General features: G+C 46.8%; 1 protein-coding gene across 10 annotated transcripts in view; it reads left to right on the top strand.

Annotated features, from left to right (window-relative positions):
* The window catches only part of LOC131492086 (serine/arginine repetitive matrix protein 3-like), a 32,003-nt gene that overhangs the window by 1,375 nt on the left and 9,534 nt on the right, over positions 1–21,094 (top strand). For 5 of the 10 annotated variants that reach the window (XR_009251842.1, XR_009251840.1, XR_009251837.1 and 2 more), the window contains exon 2: positions 20,522–20,635. The exons of 2 other annotated variants lie outside the window; for them this stretch is intronic. The gene's annotated coding sequence lies outside the window, so the exon portion shown is untranslated. Of the gene's footprint in view, positions 1–1,225; positions 1,464–20,476; positions 20,636–20,921; positions 20,939–21,094 lie in introns of those variants that run through there. 3 more of the 10 variants (XR_009251843.1, XR_009251841.1, XM_058695723.1) reach the window with 3 other exon arrangements.

Here is a 21,094-nt window from a genome sequence, read left to right as displayed (position 1 = left end):
CAGAATTTTTAATAATCCTTCTATCCAGTGCATTAATGATGACTAATTCATTTTTAAAATGCTGAGCTGACAAAGGTTCCGTTTAAACCAGTCTTTTTCCATCTCACTATTCTTACACTGAAACACCCCCAACTTTGCTTTTGTGATACCTACCGTAATTCCTCTCCTTCCCTAGCGCAATTTATTCTAGGTGAGCTATTTTGGTTTGTTTTGAAGCTACTGTAACCCACCTTCAATTAAATGGAGACCAAAACAAAACAAAAAAATCCTTCATTTGTATAATTTTTAAAAACATCATTCTTAGCTCATTTTCTTTCCTCAGACCCCTGAACGGTTTTCGGGGCTTCTCTCTCTTTCCTCACTTTACAAATGTGGAGACGGAAACACAGAGAAGTGACCTGTCTACCTTATCAGGTAGATAGTGACAGAGCTCAACTGAAACAATAAATCTAATAATTCCAAGCCCTTTGGGCTTTCCAACATCTGAGCTCTTCGATTTTGTGAAATATTAACTGTGCTAAACAGATTCTTAAGAACTGGAACAAGCCAGAGATCCTTAGCCATTGAAAACTGTGGCATTACTTGATCAATGATTAGCATGGGTCTTGGAGTCTGATTAACTCAGTTTGCCTCTTCCTCTGAATGGTTGACAGTTGTTTTCCATCTTGATAGGTGAGAAAGGAATCTAGGACTCATGGCTCTTCAGGAGGCTTGCCATCAGCACAACTGGTTAAAAACACATTGATTGTCCTCACTGGGTGTGAAAGGTGCCTGCCTCTCTGTGATGCAGATCCACTGAAGTCCAACCATGGCCCCACTGTCTGGTAGCCTTGGTGAAGGGTTGGGAAAAACTAACACCAGTTTTGTGGTCTCTAAAGGCAGAGTCCCAAATTAACCCTCCCAGCTTGAAGGCCAGTGTAGTTTACTTTGACTTTGCTTTTGAAGCGGTACAGGAAGATATTGGTTGACTATATGGAAAAGGAAGTATGGAAAGGGGGTGGCGGTCAACCAAGACTATCATCATCACCATCTTGGCAAAGTAGGTGCATCATGGTGTGTAAAAGTGAAGCCGTCTTAGAGTTCTTGAATTCTAATTCCCTTAATTTTAGAAAAGAATTCACTGAAGCACAGGGGAGTTTGCCTACTTCATAATTTTTCTGGGACAAACTCTGTCCCCAAGGATACATGATCATTTAGTAATTGCACCTTTGCTTGCTTCTTTAAGGTCCGGCACAAATACCAGTGGGATCTCTCCACGGTCTCCATGATGACTGCCTGTACAGTCTCTTGGATTTGCATGAACTGACATTGCACTGGGCACCTTCAGATAGCCCTAGAGTTAACACTGGGATTATTCTAGATACGAAGGAAAACCTGCATCTTTCCTTGGACATTGTAATCAAGGAACTTGAATGAATCAACCATCATAGTTTTTTTAAAAATACAAACCTTCCCCTCCCTTACTTCTGGTCTTCTTCTCTTTAATTAATTATCTTTAATTTAATTTTGTTTGGACTGGACATAACCCCTGAATTCTTCCAACTCAGTCATTTCAGAGTTATAAAAGAAAGTAATGAAAGAAAATCGAGATTTCGCACACATGACTTTCTCTCAGATATTTATAAGTGTATCTGCTGCTTTGCTTTAGAATAGCTTTTTTAACCCAGAAATTCTAGAATTATAGAATGCTTTCCCCTTTATCTCTTTTCCCACTCATTTCTGCTCCAGATCCCTATGTTTCTTTCAGGGAGCTAGGTATGGAGGAATACAGATATGAAAAGACAGTCTAGCCTCACTGAGGCTTATATGTTAAAAACAAACACATATATATCACAAAATAATATATATTACAGGTAATAATTCCAACATCAGGATGTGTGTGTGTGTGTAATTTAACAACAAGGTCTCCTTGCCGTATTGGGATGTGTATTATAATAGTTTTATGATTAAAATCAGCTTACACGGTTTTGCCAGCATGTGGTTGTCCCAATTAAATTCTGGGAAAGTAAATTATCCCAAATTAATATGAATCATTCCTAATTACAATGAATAATTTACCAGGAAAATATATATTATGCCACATAAATACGAGAGGTCTGTTTTCCCCCAATTTAATCTTTGTAAATACACATTTCAAATCCACACAAACCAATGGGGAGGAGCACGGGAATTCAAAGACTGTAACTGTGCTTCTAGTTTATAAGTATGTGTTTTCCTCTCTATATTCTGTCTAAGGCTTGGATTTATTATTCAAGTTCTTGAGAACAGTGGTTTATGGGCCTGTAGCTCAAAGTCTTTATTTTCTGTGCATCCTGAAATAATTATCATTATCACCTCTAGAAGAGATAGTGCCTACAGAGAACTGATTATTTGAGCACGTGTTTAGGCCAGTTTGGGGCAGAGAACCCACCTCCCAGGGCCTGAGATGAGCTGTGTGACCCCAGGCAACCTCTTAGAGCTCTTTCCTCATCTGTGAATTCACGGGATTAGATGCATACATCTCCATAGTCCCTTACAAACTCCAAATTCTGTAGGGACCCCCCCCCCCCCCCAAATAATGAGAAAAGCTGGGCAAGACTTGGGTTCTTTAAACAGCGTTTCTGCTGTGCATCTACAAACAGGTCTTTATAGCAATCAATATTTAAATTAAATCAATATTTAATGGGATAGCAGGCACAAATATAAATTTGTCCGAATCCCTTATAGTCTTTATTCCTTAATTGCATAGTCTCTCCTTTTCTTTCTGCAAGCTGGTTTGTGCAAATTTTCCACCCTAGAGCCAACTGAGGTATTTCCAGGGGGAACACAGCCCATTCCGTCACCTCCCCAGGAGATTTTTAATCCAAACTGAGCCCTGGGTAGAGTTCCCCCCCCCTCCCCGCTCACCGGGTGGAGCTAATCACCTGGGGCTTAATCTAAAATTCATTCTGCCTAGTCTCATCTCTGTCCAAGGCCCAGGGAGGTTTAGGTTAAAGAACTGTACTCGGTATGTAGTGGGTTCCGCCAACTCTGGCTTTTCTCACTCTTTCCTGCTGGGAGGCGTGGAAGGTGCTGGGCAGAGCTGCCTGCCTCCAGGCGGGGAGGAAGGAGAACAGATGGCCCGCTGGGGGTAGGGGATCACGTGTCGGACCTCACTCTGGGCTGGATCCAGACATCTTTCAGGACCCAGGCCCTTAGGCTTTCAGCGACTCCACCTAGGCACACGGCACGGCACGTATCTGGGGCAAAGCCGTGTTCATTTTAGTGAAAGCTGGGGAATCAGGGGAAGGCGGCTGAAGGTTTGGGGAGGGGGAGACGGTTTGGGGAGGGGGAGGCGGGGCTGAAGGGATGTGGCTTCGAGCAAAGGCAGTGTTCTGAAATTGAAATACAATTAGGTGAAGACCTGTCTGCCCAGACGCCTGAGGCCCTAACGTGGGTTAACTCCCAGGGGCTGGAGAGGGAGGCGGGGGTGGGGGGTGGAGGGGGCTCAGGCCCGCGCGAAAACTTGCACGACGTCCTACTTTGCTCTCGCTCCACTTAGCAGCCTTCCGCAGAACTCCAGGCCTCTCCTTTGCCGAGCAGAAAGGCCACACGTTCATACATATGCAGGAGGATAAGTTTAGCTTGCAGCCCCCCGCGCGCCGAGAGGCCCTGCGCGGCGCACCGTGCATCACCCGCGCTCGGGGGCGGGCTCTCGGCTCCGGCCGCAGACTGGCGGGCGGCTCAGCCACTTGCGGGCTGCGCGCCCCGGCCTGGCATCGCCCTTTTAAAAAGTCTTCCGCAGGCGGCCGCCGCAGCGGCAGCCGGAGGAGCCGAGTTCATCTGAGGACAGCCCCAGTTCTCAGAAATCCCTTCCCTGCTGGAACATCAAGCTCCCTTTACTGCAGTTGAACAAACTGCCCTAGATTGGGGGATGAGGAACCCGCCCCAAACTCGTGCAAGGAGCTCCGGGCGCCCGCGCCCACGTGAGCTAACCTTGAAATTAGCCCCCGCACCCAGGCGGGAGGTGGGGAAGGCTGGAGGGGGCGGGGGCCGGCTGTCGGCCCCTCGAGGCCCAAGCCCTTGGGTTTGCGCCCTCCGCTGGCGCGCACCGCCCCCACCACCCTGTTTCATAACTTATGGGGTTGCATTTTTTCTTTTTAACTCTTCGGGGTTGAGTAGGTGCGTATGTGTGTGTGTTGGCGGGGGTGGGGCGGGTAGAGGCACCTTCCCCATCCCCCACGCCCGCGAAGAAGAGGAAAACCTGCCCTGCGGGCTCCCCTGGGAGCACTGCAGAGTAGGGTGTCGGGATGACATAAGCTTCTAAACATAGCCGCACCGCACCCCAACTCTGCGCGCCGCGAGCAGGGCTGGGGCGGGAGCGAGGGGAGAGCAGGGAGGCGGGTGCTGCTGTCCGCGGGCGGGGCGGGCCGGCCCGCCTGGCTGTGCGGGAGGAGATGACTTTGCAGGAATCGTGTTCGTAGAGTTTGCAGGCAGTCTCTCCCGCGACGGTCGGGCCACGGGGTTAGGAAGCATTCTTGCCATTCCGCGCTCTCTCCTGCCTCACAAAAGCCACACACACACACACACACACACACACACACACACGTGCGCACGCACGCACGCAACCCTGGGATCTAAGGTGTCTTTTTTATGTAAATCAACCCAAACCCCCAGCCTTAGCGCCCGGGTGGATTTGCCCGGGGGCATCCGCGCCCTCCAGCCTCCCAGCCTCGCGCCTGCCTCGGGGCTAAGCCCGCGAGGGGGTCGGAGCGGCCCTCCCGGTGAGTCAGATGGGCTGTGTTTCCTGTGGTTGTTGTGGAACAGTTTGTCCTTTTTACCAACCCCCCCCCCCCCCGCCCGGTCTCCACCCCCTTGGTAAATATAGCGCTCACGTTTCATCATCTCTTTGTCCAACGAGCGCCAGACACCCCGGCCCGCGGCCCCCGCCGCCTCCCTCCTCCTCCCAGCTCGCAGTTACCTCGTGTAACCCCGCGCGGGCAGGAGGCGGGCAGCAGCTCGCCCCGCGCCGGCTCTGCACCCCCTCGCTTCCCGCGGCCGTACACTCCTGTCCCCTCCCCTGCTGCCAATTCCAGCTCAAGTTGTGCCCCCAAGCCACCGTCCCACCCCCTCTGGCCCGGTGTCCCGGGGGCCGAGTCGGGATGTGTGCAGGTGCTGGTGGAGGTAGCCCTTCTTCCCAGCCCCGGGCGTCACCCGGCGCTCAGGCCAGTAGTGGCTCTTCCACTTACCCAACCTCCCCTCTCCCAAGTCCCAAGGCCGCCCCCCTGTTCCCCTCCTGAGCGCAGGTGACGAGCTGCTGAGACAGTGTCTGATTCACAGAATGCTGAACCAGCGACGCGCACTTGGGGGTGGGCGCTCCGTGAACGTCCCCCTCCCACCCCCTCACCCCAGAGGGGAGTGGGCTGGAGGGGCGGGAAAAAGCGAGGTGGGTGGATAACAGCTTACCCTTCCCTCTCTCCCTTCCCCTCCCGGTTTCATTTCCACACATACAACCACCCACCGGGGACCGGAGGCGGCTGGTGTTCTCTGAACACAGGGAACTGGCTCTCTCTCTAGTCGCCTGTTTACTTCCCTGCTCCTCTTCGCCCTCCCTCCTCCTCGCCCCCACCGCCCCACGCTGCCTCCCGCCCCGGAGCAGCTGGGAAACCTGCAGGAAAACACTGCAGTCATGAGACTTCCCTGGACCTGCCGAGCTGTGGCCTGGGTTTGCCCTGCCTGGCCCTGCCTTGCCTTGCCTTGACCTGGGTCCACTTGGGGCACTTGGCCCTGGAAAGAAAGGCTTTTGGGGCTCCCCATCCAGGAATGTGGAAGAGGTGACAGCCTCTATCCTTGCCGCCCTTTTCCTCTCTCCTCTTGGCACCAGATATCATCCTGTGGGGGCCCTGCCTGGCTGCCCTTTTGGCTAGGGCTCTGGGCCACCCCCATGAGTGGCCACCTGTCCAGAGATGGCTAGTGAGAGAACTGACAGTGTGTAAGAACTCGGCATCCAGGATGCTGCGGGGCTGTCTTATCTGCCATCACAGCCTGTCCTGGTCAGAACGGGGCACCCAAAGTTCCCTGCTGACCAAGGTTTTCAGGCAGAGCCCCTAAAGCCCGCTCCCAGGGACACACCCTCTCTTTATGGAGTCCAGGCCAACAAAACCTTCTCTTTCCCAGCAGCGAAGAATTCATCCTGTCTTCCTAAGTGAGCTGAGTGAACAAAGAGCTCCAGGAGGCCATGAGGGTGAGCTGTGGGTGCCGCCTGCCTGAAGTTCACCCCCCCTCCGTTTAAAAGCCACCTCTTCACCACAGCTCTCTGCTTCACTGCCATGGTTACCAGCTCCCTGTCCTCCGCAGCACCAACGTTGTACAGAGGCAGAAACAAACATGGGCATTTTAAATGTTCTTTTAAATATCCAAAACACAGCTTTGGTATTTTGGTAGAAGGGAAGGGGGAATGCACGCCCTGGAGGTTTGGTGGTTTCCTTCCGACCCCATGACCCTGAATAAATCTCTCACCCTGACTGGCCTCTCAGCTGCTCAAGGAGGGAAAGAGGCTTACTGAGATACTAGAGAGTGGAATTCACAACAGAACAGGTGCACCCACGCTGGCGAATCTTACTCAAGGCAGACTAGCTCTCCCCTGTCCACACAGCCTCAACCCCCAGCTGCCGGGACTATCCCACCCATCAGACTACACCATCTGCTGCTTATTCTGTACCTGACTCAGGGCAGTCACCCTCCACCCCACCCCTGTTAACATTTTTGGGGAATTTAGCAGCCTCGTGGAATAAGGACCTGAGACCCCAGTACATACACTGTAACCATTTGCCCCCTCCGCCCTGCCTTGGGCCTTTGTCCTACGGGTTCCCTGGACCTTTTTCACCTCTAAGTAACAGCACCACCGCTGCTATTTTCATTTCACGTGTCATGTTCCCTGACCAACACGTCTTTCCTTGCCACCTTATTTAGTCTAATAACCCCATTTAAGCCATTCTTTCACCTTAGTTTGACCTTCAACCTACTTTTTCACCGTTCTTCATTGCCCTTAGATTCTCACATCCCTCCTATCCAGCTTAGATCTCATGGTCTATCCTCTATCACTGTATCATCCACACCCCTCAATTTCTTCTTCCTGGGGCCACCCACCCGGCAAAACCCTGAGTCTGTCCGGCTTAACACACTGGACAAAGACAACTGTGCTGTCTGTTGTCACTAGCTCTCTGATCCTAAATCTCAGGTGGGCTCTCAACACTGCCCTTCTGCATTTCCCTAGTCGGCTTCCTGTCCCACACTCTGAAATGACACCTTCTATCCTCAAACACCCCCCCCCCCACCTCTCCCCTTCCTCACCCGGAGCTGAAAACCTTGCTTCTTAATCACTGGGAAAATAAAAAATACAAGCAATTTCACAAGAACTGCCTCATCTTCCCACGGCCATGGCTTCCACCCTACCTGCCTCTGACTCTGCCTTCCTTCCTGTCACATGAGAGGAGTGTCCCTGCCCTTCTACTTGGCACCATGATCCCTTCCCCTCTTGACTATTTAAGTGGTCTCTCCTGAAATTATCTCCTCATCTTCTCCTCATTGGTTGTCCCCCTCTCCTAAATAATTCACGTTGATACAGAAACATAATATACTCCTTCCTTCATTTTTATATCTAGAAGTATGTAAATATATGTATCTCCTTAGCCCCCAGTTCCCCTTCCAATATTACCCTTTTGCCATTTTTTTCTTGGCAACAAACATCTCAAAGTTGCCTGTATGTCTATGCTTCTTATTCTCTCTTGATCTCATGCCAATCCAACTTTCACTGTCCTTGGGCCACCAAAATCGCTCTTGGCAAGGTCTCAAATGACCCCTATCCTACTGCATCTATTAGGTATTTCCCTTCATGCAGCTGGAAGCAAAGAAGTCTAAGGAGTGGGCCAGGAAAGTACGAGGAAAACAGAAAAATATGGCATCTGAGAAGCAAAGAGAAGAAACTGTTTAAGGAGGGGAAAGGAGTTTAATTCTCTCTTCATCTCCTTTGCTGTTTTCAGTTCTTCTCCTGGCTCTCTAAACATTGGGGTGCCCCACGGCCCTGTTCTTTGGCTCTTGTCTCCACCTATGCTCATTCTCTTGATGATGGAATCCCTAACTTCTGTCTGCCAATAACTTCCATTTTTGTTTGCTTAAGTAGGCTTCACACCCTGCATGGGGCTCGAGCTCATGACCCTGAGATCAAGGCCTGAGCTGAGATCAAGAGTTGGAGGCTTAATTGACTGAGCCACCCGGGCCTCCATGACTTCAAATTTTTATCTTCTGTCCAAACCTCGCTCTTGAATCCCACACTTGACTCTCCAGCCGTCTACTCATCATTTCCACTTGAGTTATCTAACAGGCATTTCAAACTTAACATATTAGGATTGGACTATTGATTATTTCTCCCCTCAAGGGCTCCATAACAAAGCCCTCCTATCTTAGAGAAGGGCATTCCAGTGCTTCTGCTTGCTCAGGCCAAAAACCGAAGAGTAATCCTTAATTATGCTCTTTATGTATACCCCACAGCTAATCCATCAGGAACTCCCCTCAGCTATATTTTCCAGACGTATCCAGAATCTGGCCCCTGTCATCACTTCCTCCACCACCTTCCTCTCTTGTGTTGCTAACTGCAGTAGCCTTCTAGCTCCCACCTTGCCCTCCTTCTTTTCTCAGCACAACTGCTAGAGTGCTCTTCCTGCTGTACATATCAAGTCACATCACTGCTCTGCTCAAAACTCCCCAGAGACCCCCGTCTCCCTAGGAGTAACTGTCCAAGTGCTTGCAATGGGGATGGGGACGAGGCCCATTCCATCTGCCTGAAAAGTGACTCTCTGATTTCCTCTCTTGTTTGCACCGCACCCCTGCTCTGCTGCGGCCACTCTGCCCACCTTGCTTATTAGGGAACTTACGAGCCACACTTCCACTTTATTTGTCACGGCTCTTTCTTCTACCTGGAACCTCTTCTCCAAGAGGGGTCTGCATGGTTCACTCCCTCACCTGCTCCAAGCCTTTGCTCAGCTCTCCCCCTCTAAAAGTGGTCCGCACTGGGCATCTGGGTGGCTCACTCAGTTGAGCGAGCGACTCTTGATTTCGGCTCCAGCCGTGAGCTCATGCTTCATGGGTTCGAGCCTCATGAGGGGTCTCTGTGCTGACAGTGGTAAGCCTGCTTGTGATTTTCTCTCTCTCTCTCTTTCTCTGATCCTCCCCGACTTGTGCGTACACACACTCTCTCTGAAAATAAATAAACATTAAAAAAAAAAGTGACCTGCCCTGGCTCTTCTACTACTCCTGTGATTGCCTTTGTCTACATTTTCTTTTTTTTCTGTGTCACTTATCATATGCTGATCTGCTACACATTTTGCTTATTTATTATATTTGCTGTTTCTTCCCTGTCTCCTGCTAAATACAAACTGTTTTGCTGGCTGATGTATTCTGTTTTAAATTTTTATTCTTTTTTATTTTTTGGCCGGAGTATTCTTAGTGTCTAGAACAGGGCCTGGCAGTTAATACGCTTTCAGTAAAATTTGCTGAGTGTTGACTAAACAGAGGATAAGCAGCCCAAAAAAATTTGTTTTGAACTCTGGCTAACTATATGTCAGGTACCCCAAAATGCACTGTGTGGTCTTAGCACTCCTGGTTTATAGGTGAGGAAGTTAACGTTCAGAGAGGGTAAGTGGAAAAGCCAAGCTCCCACCGTGGCAAAGCTAGGATTTGAGCTCAGGACTCTTGAGTCCAGAGCTCGTGTTCCTACTCTCTCCATTACTGTGTCCCTGTAAATAAGCTGTCAGGCCAAGAGTGAGTTCTTTCTGCTGTGGCGGCAGGTAAGCTGTGGAGATGCACGGTGGCTTGTGACATCTCCAGATGGCACCTGAGTTTGTGTGTGGGAGTAAGAGGGGACACATAGGTCCCTTCCCCTACTCTAGACTGGTGCTGAAGAAAGGGTGAGGGTGATAGGCAAGGACATAGTCAAGGCTTGCCCCGGGGTATTTTGGCCACTTGTGAAGATGCTGGGCATATTTGTATAAAAGAGGCAGCATGGTGCGATAGATTTGTTTCTTGCATTTTAAATTCAATGCATTTTAAACAAGGATTGGCTGGGGTCTCTATTAATTTGGGACCCAGGTTGATGGCACAGCCACCCTTTGGAACACTCAAGTCATAATTTCTACTTACATCTCATGTCACCATCCCAGCTGTAAGGGGAGCCGGAAGCACGCTCTTCCCAGGCACCCAGAAAGTAGAGAGCCAGCAATCTTTCTTGGGCCCACGTCCAGTGGGAAGCTTGAGGAAGCTCTTGCTGCAGCAATCCTTATAGATGGCAGCAATAGACTCTGGACAAAATATAAACAATCACCTGAGGCCCCTGAAGGGTGAACCAAAGCACACAGATAGTTGGCATTTGGAAGATGGGAATGACCTGAGAATTTCCTGTCTATTATGGATTTTGACGTGGGGGTCCTAATTTGACGTCCTAATTTGTGCCATTTAAAATAGTTAAAAATATTCATAGAAAGCCGACAGCATTATTGGCTTGAAGGGCCACAGGATACGTTTTAGAGTGACCACAAGGGCTGGAAAGTAAGGGAAGAACCTCGAGAAAAGAGCGCGGGAGGAAAAGTCCCAAATTCTGGGAGTAAAGTCTGTCCACATCTCAGGCGGATCCCAAATGGATGCCTAAGACGGCATAAGTGAACTCAAGTACACACATCTCTACATTTTATTTTGTCTATTTATGTTTTTAATGTTTTATTTATTTTTGAAAGAGATAGATGGAGTGTGAGTGAGGGAGGGGCAGAGAGAGAGACAGACAGACAGACAGACATAGAATCCCCAGCAGGCTCCAGGCTTCAAGCTGTCCACACAGAGTCCGATGTGGTGCTTAAACCCATGAACCATTAGATCATGAACTGAACCGGTTGGATGCTTCACCAACTGAGCCACCAGGCACCTCCACACATCTCTACATTTTAAACAAATAAAAGTGAGATCAGGCTCTACTTTTTAAATCTCATTTTCAGCTAGCAATTTTCTGTGGATGTTTTCCATATTCCTCATTATGTTCTTCTACGGTATTGAAAACGAGAATATATCTTTTGAATAAGTAAGCATTCACGTGGTTCAATTAAAAAAATATAAAAGGCTATATAATGAAAAATCTCTTTCCCAACCCTGTCCCTTAGCTATCAGAAACAACTATGTATTACTCCCCACCTTTTTTTAGGGGGGGGTAAATCCTTCCTATTTTATGTATATCCAAGCAAATACATATATCTTGCTCACATTGTACACAAATGGTTAATATCCTAACAGTGCTCTGTACCTTATTAGCTTAATATGTCTGGAGGATCACTACAAATCAATACATATAGGTTCTTCATGTTTAAGGGCTGCCATAGAATTCTAATATAAATGTACCTTTATTTAACAAGTTCCCTGCTGCTCAGTTTTTTGGTTACTTTGAGTCTTTTGGAATTCAAAAACTTATTACCATAAATAACCCTCTTTTGCATTGGGGCAATGCAGCTGTGGCATGAGGTTCTTGAAATGAAATGCCGGATTAAAAGATAACCTGTTCTTGTAATTCTGAAAGATGTCAAATTGCTGTCCCCAACGTTTGTACCAACTTCTACATGCCTATGAGTGAGTGCATAGAAGTACCCGTTTCCCCACATTCTCATCAATGAGTGGGTTAAAAACGTTTCTGATCTTTTATCAATCAATCTGATTGATAAAAATAATACTTCAGGGTGCTTTTTTTTATTATTCTTTTGAGAAAGAGAGAGTGTGAGTGGGGGAGGGGCAGAGAGAGAAGGGGAGAGAGAATCTCAAGCAGGTTCTATGCCATCAGTGCAGAGCCCAACGAGGGGCTCAAACCCATGAAACTGTGAGATCATGACCTGAGCCGAAATTTAGAGTCAGACGCTCAACTGACTGAGCCACCCAGGAGTCCCTTTCAGGGTGCTTTTAATTTTCAACCTCTCTCATTATAGGTGAGGTTGAATATCTTTTCATATGTTTGATAGCTTTTGCTATTTCTATTTTTAATCCATAGCCATTACCCTTTTTCATTCAGACTGTAAGCTTTTCCCCTATAGAGTCTTTCTATATTAGGACATTAGCCTTTTATCTGTGAGTAAGGATCCAAATATTTTCCCCAACCCATCATCTGCTTTTTAACTTTGCTTATTGTTTGTGCTATGCAGAAATTTTTTTTGTGGTTGTTGTATTTTTCAGTTTTCTATACTTCTAGATGTCATTTTCATAATTAGAAAGGCCTTCCATATTCTTATTATTAATTATCTAACGGCTTTCTCTAGAGCCCTTTATGATTTTATTGATCTATTTAAAATTTTTTCCTGGTGTAATTTGTGAAGTGTGTACCCCATTTAACTTTTCTCCGAGTGATATTCAGTTATTCCCACCCCAGGTGTTGATCTCATTTTTTTACATGTGTAGTCATGTTATCTCTGAATAATGACAGGTTTTTTTCTTCTTTTCTGAGCTTTATGCCTTCTCTTTCTTCTTCTTACCTCACTGTACTAAGCAAAAGTTCTAGTAAAATGTTGTCTAAAGTAGGGGTGGTCATGGGGGGTGCCTGGTGGCTCAGCTGGTTAAGTGTCCGACTTCGGCTCAGGTCATGATCTCGCGGTTTGTGAGTTCGAGCCCGCATGGGGCTCTGCGCTGACAGCTCAGCGCCTGGAGCCTGATTCTGACAGATTCTGTGTCTCCCTCTCTCTCCGCCCCTCCCCTGCTCGTGCTCTGTCTCTCTCTCAAAAATAAGTAAACATTAAAAAAGATTTAAAGTAGGGGCTGTGGGCATCTCTTTGCCTTGTTCTTAATCTTACCCACCAGCAAATGGGTAAACAATCAGCTGGCTGTGCCTTCCCACTTTCCTCTCCACAAAGTTGATGCCAATTTGAACTACTCTGTAGTGCATGGAGTTGCCTAGGAAACTATAACCATTAAGTCTGATATTAGCTGTAGGTTGTAGATGCCCATTATCACATTTAGAAAGTACCCTTCTATTCCTAGTGGGGTGAGACTTTTTATCCTAAATTTTGACAAATGCTTTTTCTATATCTACGGGGATGGTCATATGCTTCTTTAGGGCCTTTATTCTATTAATGTAGTGAATTACATTAATTTATTTTTGAACGTGAAATCAACCTTGCATTTCTGGAGTCCACCGCCCTTGGTCGTGATTTATTATCGTTTTTATATATCTCTTGATTCTATTTGCTAATACTTCATAAAGAAATTTTACATTATGTTCATGAGGGATATTGGTCTGTAACTATCTTTCTTGTACTGCCCTTGCTATGTATTGATTTGAGATACCACTTTAGCCATACACGAAATTTCTGTTTATATTTGAGTCCTTTTTTGGATTTTATATTACATTCTGCTCCATTAATATTTGTCTTTCTTATTTCATTATTGTTAATGGGCGCATTGTTGGCTATTTCGGAATTAGGTTATTTCCGGCTTCTTGCCACCACAGACAACACTGTAATAAACAGTATTTTGGCTAGATCTTTTCCAACTCCTTGGTTATACCCTGAGTATAAATCCTTAGAAGCTGAATAACTGGGTCAATGGGTAGACGTAATTTTTAGAATTTGGCTACTCTGTTAACTGGTATCCCATCGGGAGAATAGAAACCATGCTAATTGTTTCAATCAGGGGACCTAATTTAGGGAATGATTATTATTGTTGGAAGGGCTAAAGGAACAGAAAGGGGAAGTTGAGATAACCCCTAGATTAGTAACTGTAGGAAGCCACTACCAACCTTCGGATTGTGGAGCAAAGAGGAGAAGGTGGGGGTGTTGCCAGAGCCCAGGACACATTCACTGCTGACAGTGCTGATGACTGTGCTTGCGGTTGAGAGCACTGAGGTCACTACCGGAGTCCCTGCAGAACGGTGGAACCATAGTCACCCCGCTGTTGCAACTTCTGGAGAAAACAAAGGGTGCCCCACTGCTTCAGCAGATGTAGCTGGAAGCAAGAGAAGTATACAAATGCTTTCTTCCTTCCTGCCTTCCAGTCGCCCCTCCCATCCACCAATGCCTCCCAGACTGAACCTAATCAGAACTAAGATGCCAAAGAAGTCTGGAAAAGTGGTTTGCAGAATCCAGCTCCAACTGAGAGAAGCAAGGCCAGTATCAGGGACACTGGATCTGTATGGTTGCACAAAGCCCCATCCCTCGAAAAACCCCGTGCTGTCACTGTCTTGAAATTCTTCATACTTTCCGAGCAAGGGGTCTTGCATTTTTATTTTTGCATTGGCCCTGCAAATTATGTGGTTGGGCCTGCCCAGCCGAGCTTCAAGGGAGGAGAATGGAGCTGAGAGCGAAGAGGAAAATGCCAGGGCCGCTATGTTGCCAGAATGCTCTACCACAAAGTTTACAACAGTTTGAATTACTTACCAATGAGGGAGTTGCCTGGGAAACCACAAATTAGTTATGGTGCTGATAGGGAAGTTCTTAAGAGTTCCCCTAAACAGCCCAGTGGTTCCAAAAGCAAGAGCAGAGAAATCAACAAATTGGTGTTCTGCTCTCCCAACTTAGGGAGTCTGATTAGAAATCCCCCACCCCCGCCTGGCCCTGAGCTCAGATTTGTAATGTCCCTCCCTCACTCCTAAAGGGGGAAACAGATCTGACCGGTGAGTGTATTGGTTGTCATAAAATTGACATATTATTGCTTTGCTTTTGTACATCTGGCCTATCCATCATTAAATTAATCTTCCATTGTTCTTTCTAGAACTTATTGGTGCAGGGGAAATTTACTCAGCATTAGGTGGGTCAGGCTCCTGGATCTATCTGCTCCTGGAAGCAGACACCGGTCCTCACATTGGCCCTGAAGAGCCCAGCAACACAAAGGGAATGGAGAAGATGTTCAGAGAAGGGCCTTCAGATTTGGGGAGGGTAGTTATATTATAGCCAGGATCAGAATGTGGCCCTGTCATTGCAGGAGTTAGGGTGGCCATGTGGAGAGGAAGCAGAGGGACCTCAGAGGGAGCCCAGACTTGTGCTCCAGCCCTTTAGGGACCAAGAAGGGCCCACTTTCGGATGAGGCACTTTCAGATATACCTCCCCACCTGCCTGCCACTGTTGTCTACAATGTCCTTCTTAAGGATCCATTTCCTGAGTAAAGTTACCCGTAGGTAACTTCCTATAGTTATTCATAAAGGAAGTCATTCATTCATTCATTCATTCACTCGTTCATTCTTCAATAGACTGGGCCTCCACCCTATGCTAGCACTGGACTTGGCAGCAGGGTTATAGTGATGAGTAGGACACCCATGACACCTGCCTCCCCAGTCCTATGGTCTAAAAGGGGAGGAAACTAATCAGTTGCAATACCCTGTGATCTAAGCTCTGACAGGAGAATTAAAAGGTGCTTCAAAAGCAAATGAAACAGGGGTCCCTCACCCTGTCGGAGCATCAGGGAGAGATAGAACAAAGCTGAGGAGAAGTGAGGTAAGCAAGGAGGGGAAAAGGGTGGAGGGATGTTCCAGGAAGGGGGGATAACAAGTACCAAGTCCAGAGGTGCGAGAACAAGCTCCTGTAAGAAACTGAAAGAAGAGCAGCTTGGGGAAGAGCTGAGGTCATGTCGGAAAGGGCTGTGGATATCCATATGGCCTTGATCCTGAGGGCAGTGGCAAGCCCTTCAGATTTTTAGCCTGGAAGGAGACAGAGATTTATACTTTAGGATACCACTCTGTCTGCTTTCTGAAGAATGAACGGAAGGGAGTCATGCTTAGAGGAAGAGGAGAAGAGCCCAGGGGAAGAAGGGAAGAAAGTAGCTTGGAATAGGATGGTCGTAAAAGGATGGAGAGAAGTAGGCAGATTCTGAAAAGTTTAAGATGAAAAACTGACAGGGCTTGGGAATCAGATTGGGTGGAGAAGGGCAAAGGAGGGGCTAAGCAGGTCCCCTAGGTTTCTGGCTCGGACAACCGTGGGACAGACCTGTAGGCGAGGACAAAGAATTGGCTTTTGGGTGAGCTGAGCTGAGGTGTCCGTGGAGCTGCCTAGCAGACAGTTAGTTGGATGGCTCCTCACCTTGAATTACTTTATTATAGATTAACAACCAACCTTGCAAAGTACTAAGGGGATAAGACACAAGAATCTTTGTTTTGCTGAAGGAAGGAAGACTAAGCAAAAGCCCTGAACTGTCTCCCACCTTGAAATCATAGATCCACTGAGAGCTCCCCCTCTCCTCCTGGTTGCACTAAATATCCTGCACTTCTGCTAGAACATTCCTCTTACTGCTCAGTTGCCTGCTTACCCATCAGTATCTCTTATTAGATTATGAGCTGGTGGCAGGATGTGGGTTCAATTCATCTTTGGCTTTCCAGTGCCTTCTAGAATGCCCTGAACATAGTATACTCATATCCCAATAAGTGACTTCAAAATGTACTGAAAATTCTGCAATTAACTGAAAAGCTGTTACATGGAAAAAACCCAAACAAACCTCTATTCATTTTAGTGGGAAAAACCATGTTGTGTGCCATCCCAAGATACCAAACAACTTTCACAGATAGAACACTGTATCAATTGAATAATGGCAACAAATGAAGTTAAAGAATAAGCACAATTTGGGGCACCTGGCTGCCTCAGTCCATAGAGCATGTGACTCTTGATCTCGGGGTCGTGAGTTCAAGCCCCATGTTGGGCATAGAGATTACCTAATTAAAAAAAAAAAAAGAATAAGCACAATTTCAAAGTTAAATCAATACAGTGTATACAGAAAAGGTAATGTAGTACAACTTTATTGTACTTACTCTTTTTTCTTCTTGCTCAGTATTTTAACCTTTTGATGACTTCTGTATCCACACAGGGTTAAAAATAAATTCATAGCCCAGAACAACATTTCTAGGGTAAAATAAATTTAAACATGGGAGTGCTTGGAAATAGTTCAGGCGCACAACAGGTCACAGAGTCACAGATGCTGTTGTTTTTCAATCCTCTCATGGGGCATATGTATACAAAACAAAATGTTTTGGGTTTACACAAACATGGCTTATGATTTAAATTTGTTCCAAATAAGGGGCGCCTGGGTGGCTCAGTCGGTGAAGCGGCCGACTTCGGCTCAGGTCACGATCTCGCGGTCCGTGAGTTCGAGCCCCGCGTCGGGCTCTGTGCTGACTGCTCAGAGCCTGGAGCCTGTTTCAGATTCTGTGTCTCCCTCTCTCTCTGCCCCTCCCCTGTTCATGCTCTGTCTCTCTCTGTCTCAAAAATAAATAAACGTTAAAAATATAATTAAAAAAAATAAATTTGTTCCAAATAATATTCTCTACAATAAACTGCTGTGTCAAGAAAGTTGGTGAATGGTCTTTGTTTGAAACCCCGATGAAGAAATACGACTTCTTGTTTATTATCTCTGTGGTGAGTTTTTGAGTCCAAGAGTTGTCATTTATATTTATATTTATAAAGAAAGAAGTCACAAAGTGGTATAACTTTCAAGAGGTGTAATGGTGCAAAGTTGCTAATGCATCAAAGGAAGATGAATGAAGAATGGATGGATGGATGAATGAATGAACGAATGGATACCCAGCAAGGCCCTCTGGTAAGGTCAGAAGGAACCCTTGTTGTATGACAGAGGTCTAAGAACACTGAGGAGCATACAGTGATGGAGAAAGTGATGAGAAACCCAAGGAGGAGCCGAGGCAGAAAACAGAATATGGAAGAATTCTAGCTACCCCTTCGTGATCATTCAGTATGTGCTATGTGTAATGACGAAATTATCTCTGCTGGACACTTGGGCTCTGTAGGGAGCCAAGCATACAGTCTAATTTTCCCATCCTGAGGACCTTGCCCTGCATACCAGCCCTGAAGGCCTTCATTTCGTCTGAGTTGCAAACTTGAGGGTGGCTCCTTCAAGTTTCTAGTCCACTCGGTGGAAAGACCCTCACTTGTTTTGCCCAGGGGGCATTCTCTCTCCTCCTACAAACTGGCCTGGGTTCTGCCATCACCTGTATTCCCTATGGACTTGGAAACTAGGATGTCAGATACTTTGTGTGCAGCTGGGCCGCCATGTTGAAGCTAGTCTGTCAGGTTGGCCTGACTTCACCTGGGCCTGGAGCCTTGTTGGTCCAGGGTTGTGTTGGGCAGTTAGCACACGGCAGTCATGACTTTACTCTTCCTCCCAGTCAGCAAAAGCGTCACCCCTCACCTCCACTCCTACTGCCTCAACTTAAAACAATCTGGAATGGAGAACTGTTTCTTGCATTTACCATCTACCTGGCATATGCATTCTTTGACATGTAGGTATCTTCTTCCCCATCCCTTCTCCATCCCCATTGTCTATTTTTGCATTTGTTTCTCTGGTTTCCATACACGACTTTATTGTTTTACTGTGTGTCCACTTTGCTCCTTCTGCTCTGTCCCAGTGCTCCATTTTTTCCTGATCTCTCTTTCTTTCCCCTATATTTCTGCATACTTGTTCTGTCTGTGGCTTCGCACTAATGTATGTGAAGATCAGTGAGAGCTTTTCATCCCACAGACCAATGGAAAAACTGGAGAGAGCTCCGAGTGTGAGCATTACGTGGATAGAAGCGGAAGAACATACTACATTGCAAAAACAACTTCAACATGATTGGATCTTAAGTCTCAGGAGATGGTAGCCATTGAAATCCTGTACATCTACGTTAAGTTTTATCCAAGGTTTTCTTAAGCTTTCAGTTCTACTGCAAGGCATTCTACTAAACAAGCCTGTGTTTCCCATTAGCTCATAGATGAGCAGGGGTTTGGGACAAAGGTGGTGTAGAAAGCTAATGCGGTGGTTCTGCAAGGGGTCTGCAATAATTATAGGAACCTTCTTTGCATCACTAAGCAATTGTCTTCAGCCAACTCTCAGTTTCCAGCTTCTTGCATCTGGTGTTTATAGTTGAAAAGGTCTGTGACTTTTCCCACGGAGGCACCTGCCATGTTGGAAGGTCTATAATGGAGTTTTGGCTTTGACTGGAGACGGAGAGAAATGAACTGACATGAGAAAGTCGTATCTTGGTGTTAGGCTGATTTCAATAAATTATAAATTGAAGTGGCCACACTGAGTGAGGCCACCCATTCAGCCCAAGTTATATGAACAGGGGTTTAAGATGTCAGTGCTCTCATAGTTCATATTACCATGCTGGATCTAGATGGAAATTTTACTCGACACAACCACTTAAGGGGGAATATCGTGTCTGAGTTATTTTAAAAAGGCAGTCTGTCTTCTCTTAACACTTTTATACTTTCAGTGTTTTATAAGCATCTCTGTCACCTGAAATGGAGGCAAAGCATTATCGCTCTCATGTCATGGGCGAAGAGATGATGCACAGACATTAATCGACTTTCACCTTGCAGGGCAATGGCTGAGTCATTCAGGGTCACAGGTCTCCTTTTTGCTGCTTATTCTATAGGACAGCATCACCTCGTGGTCAGCAAGTTAAAAGTCCTGCTCTCCTACTGATGGAGGCAGTCTGTTGGTGACCTTGAGTGACTTTCATATTCTCTCTGGATGCCTGTTTTCTTGCTGGAAGTCTAGATAACACACCCACACTTCTGACTGTATCTTTTTTTTTTTTTAATTTTAACTAGGAATGATGGAATCACACATGAGGGATTTCATATTATACATAAGCAGAGAATCTCCAGGTTAGAAAGGACCTAGAAAGGGCAGCTGGCGTAGGGGTCCTAAAAATTTGCCTTACAAGAAATAGTGAAAGAGTTTAAAAACTACAGTTTCTCAAGGCCCATCCTACTGAAATGGAAAACCTCAATATGAGGACCAGGATTCTGTGTTTTAAAAAAATCACTCCAGGGGTGCCTGGGTGGCTCAGTCGGTTGAGCGTCCGACTTAGGCTCAGGTCATGATCTCAAGATTCGTGTGTTCGAGCCCCACATCAGGCTCTGTGCTGACAGCTCAGAGCCTGGAGCCTGCTTCTGATTCTGTGTCTCCCTCTCTCTCTGCCCCTCCCCCGCTCATATTCTGTCTCTCTCTGTCTCAAATATAAACATTTTAAAAAAAGAATCACTCCAGGTAGTCTGGCGCAGGTTTAGAAATCATGGCTTAAGTGGAACCACTCCATGGGCATGGGGGCAGGACACATGCTCCTTAGGTCTGGTAAGGGGTGAGATGTGCACTTTAAATACGTAGGCCACAGGATCAGAATCCAACCCCCTTAAAAGCAAGGGGACTGAGAGGGGATGGGAGGTGAGTTGGGAGGAGGTGTTGGGGAACCCTGGACTCTGCTTTTGCCACTAAATCCTTGAGCTTAAATATGGAAGCTGGTAAAATCCCTGAGTGGAGCCAGCCTCGGCATTATGCAGCTGTGTGACCTTGGACAAGCCGCTCCCCATCTCTGGGCCCTGGTTTCCTGTCTGTAAAATGGGAGTGTGGGCTTATTGATCTCTAAGTTGCTCCTATGACACTTTGACACTAACCTACTATCCTTTTTGATGTGGGCATGCTATGATAATAAATGCTCTCCATTATCTTAATTTTTTAATAGAATGCCTTATGGACCCAGCACTTGTCCCACTGAATCTGTTTTCAGTCACAGGCTCCCCTGAACAGTATGAATGCCGTGCCCGGTCCCTGAGACGGTGCGACTAAAGCATTCCAAGATGTTTCTTTGCCCTCTTCGGCTGGAAAAGCGACCTCCAAGAAGGTGAGATCTAGAGAAGGGAGACAGAAATCTAGATTGCAAAGGTATATGGAAGAAAATATGATTTGGTCTGCAGGGAGGTAAGTATCCTAGCAGACAGCTCTGCGGCAGGTGAGGGTAATTCTACCTGCTGTGTGCTGCTTCAGAAGGTGACCAGAGAAGGCTCCATCAACTGGCAACGACTGAATGTTCTCCAGTGACCATGCTCACCTTGCCCCGGGTCATGGCCGCTGTTGGCGGGAGATGCGCTTAATGGTTATAGTAGCTGGCACCAGCATTGGCTCCTCAGGCTCAAGTCTGGCCAACTGCAGAAGCTCAGCAAGGAAGGCTGTGGAAGCAGCAGCGTCTTGCAGGCCAGAAATGATCAAGTGTTCACCACGACTGGAAAGGAACCAAAGGAGAACAGTTTTGGTGAGAGAGCCAAAGCCAAGGAGCCAAGTAGTAGGTTTTATTGGGCTTTTG

Source organism: Neofelis nebulosa, chromosome 12 (assembly GCF_028018385.1).
Source record: "Neofelis nebulosa isolate mNeoNeb1 chromosome 12, mNeoNeb1.pri, whole genome shotgun sequence".
Taxonomy (NCBI): Eukaryota; Metazoa; Chordata; class Mammalia; order Carnivora; family Felidae; genus Neofelis; species Neofelis nebulosa.
The sequence above is the reverse complement of the archived record's forward strand: the minus strand, read 5'-3'. Positions and strand labels throughout refer to the sequence as shown.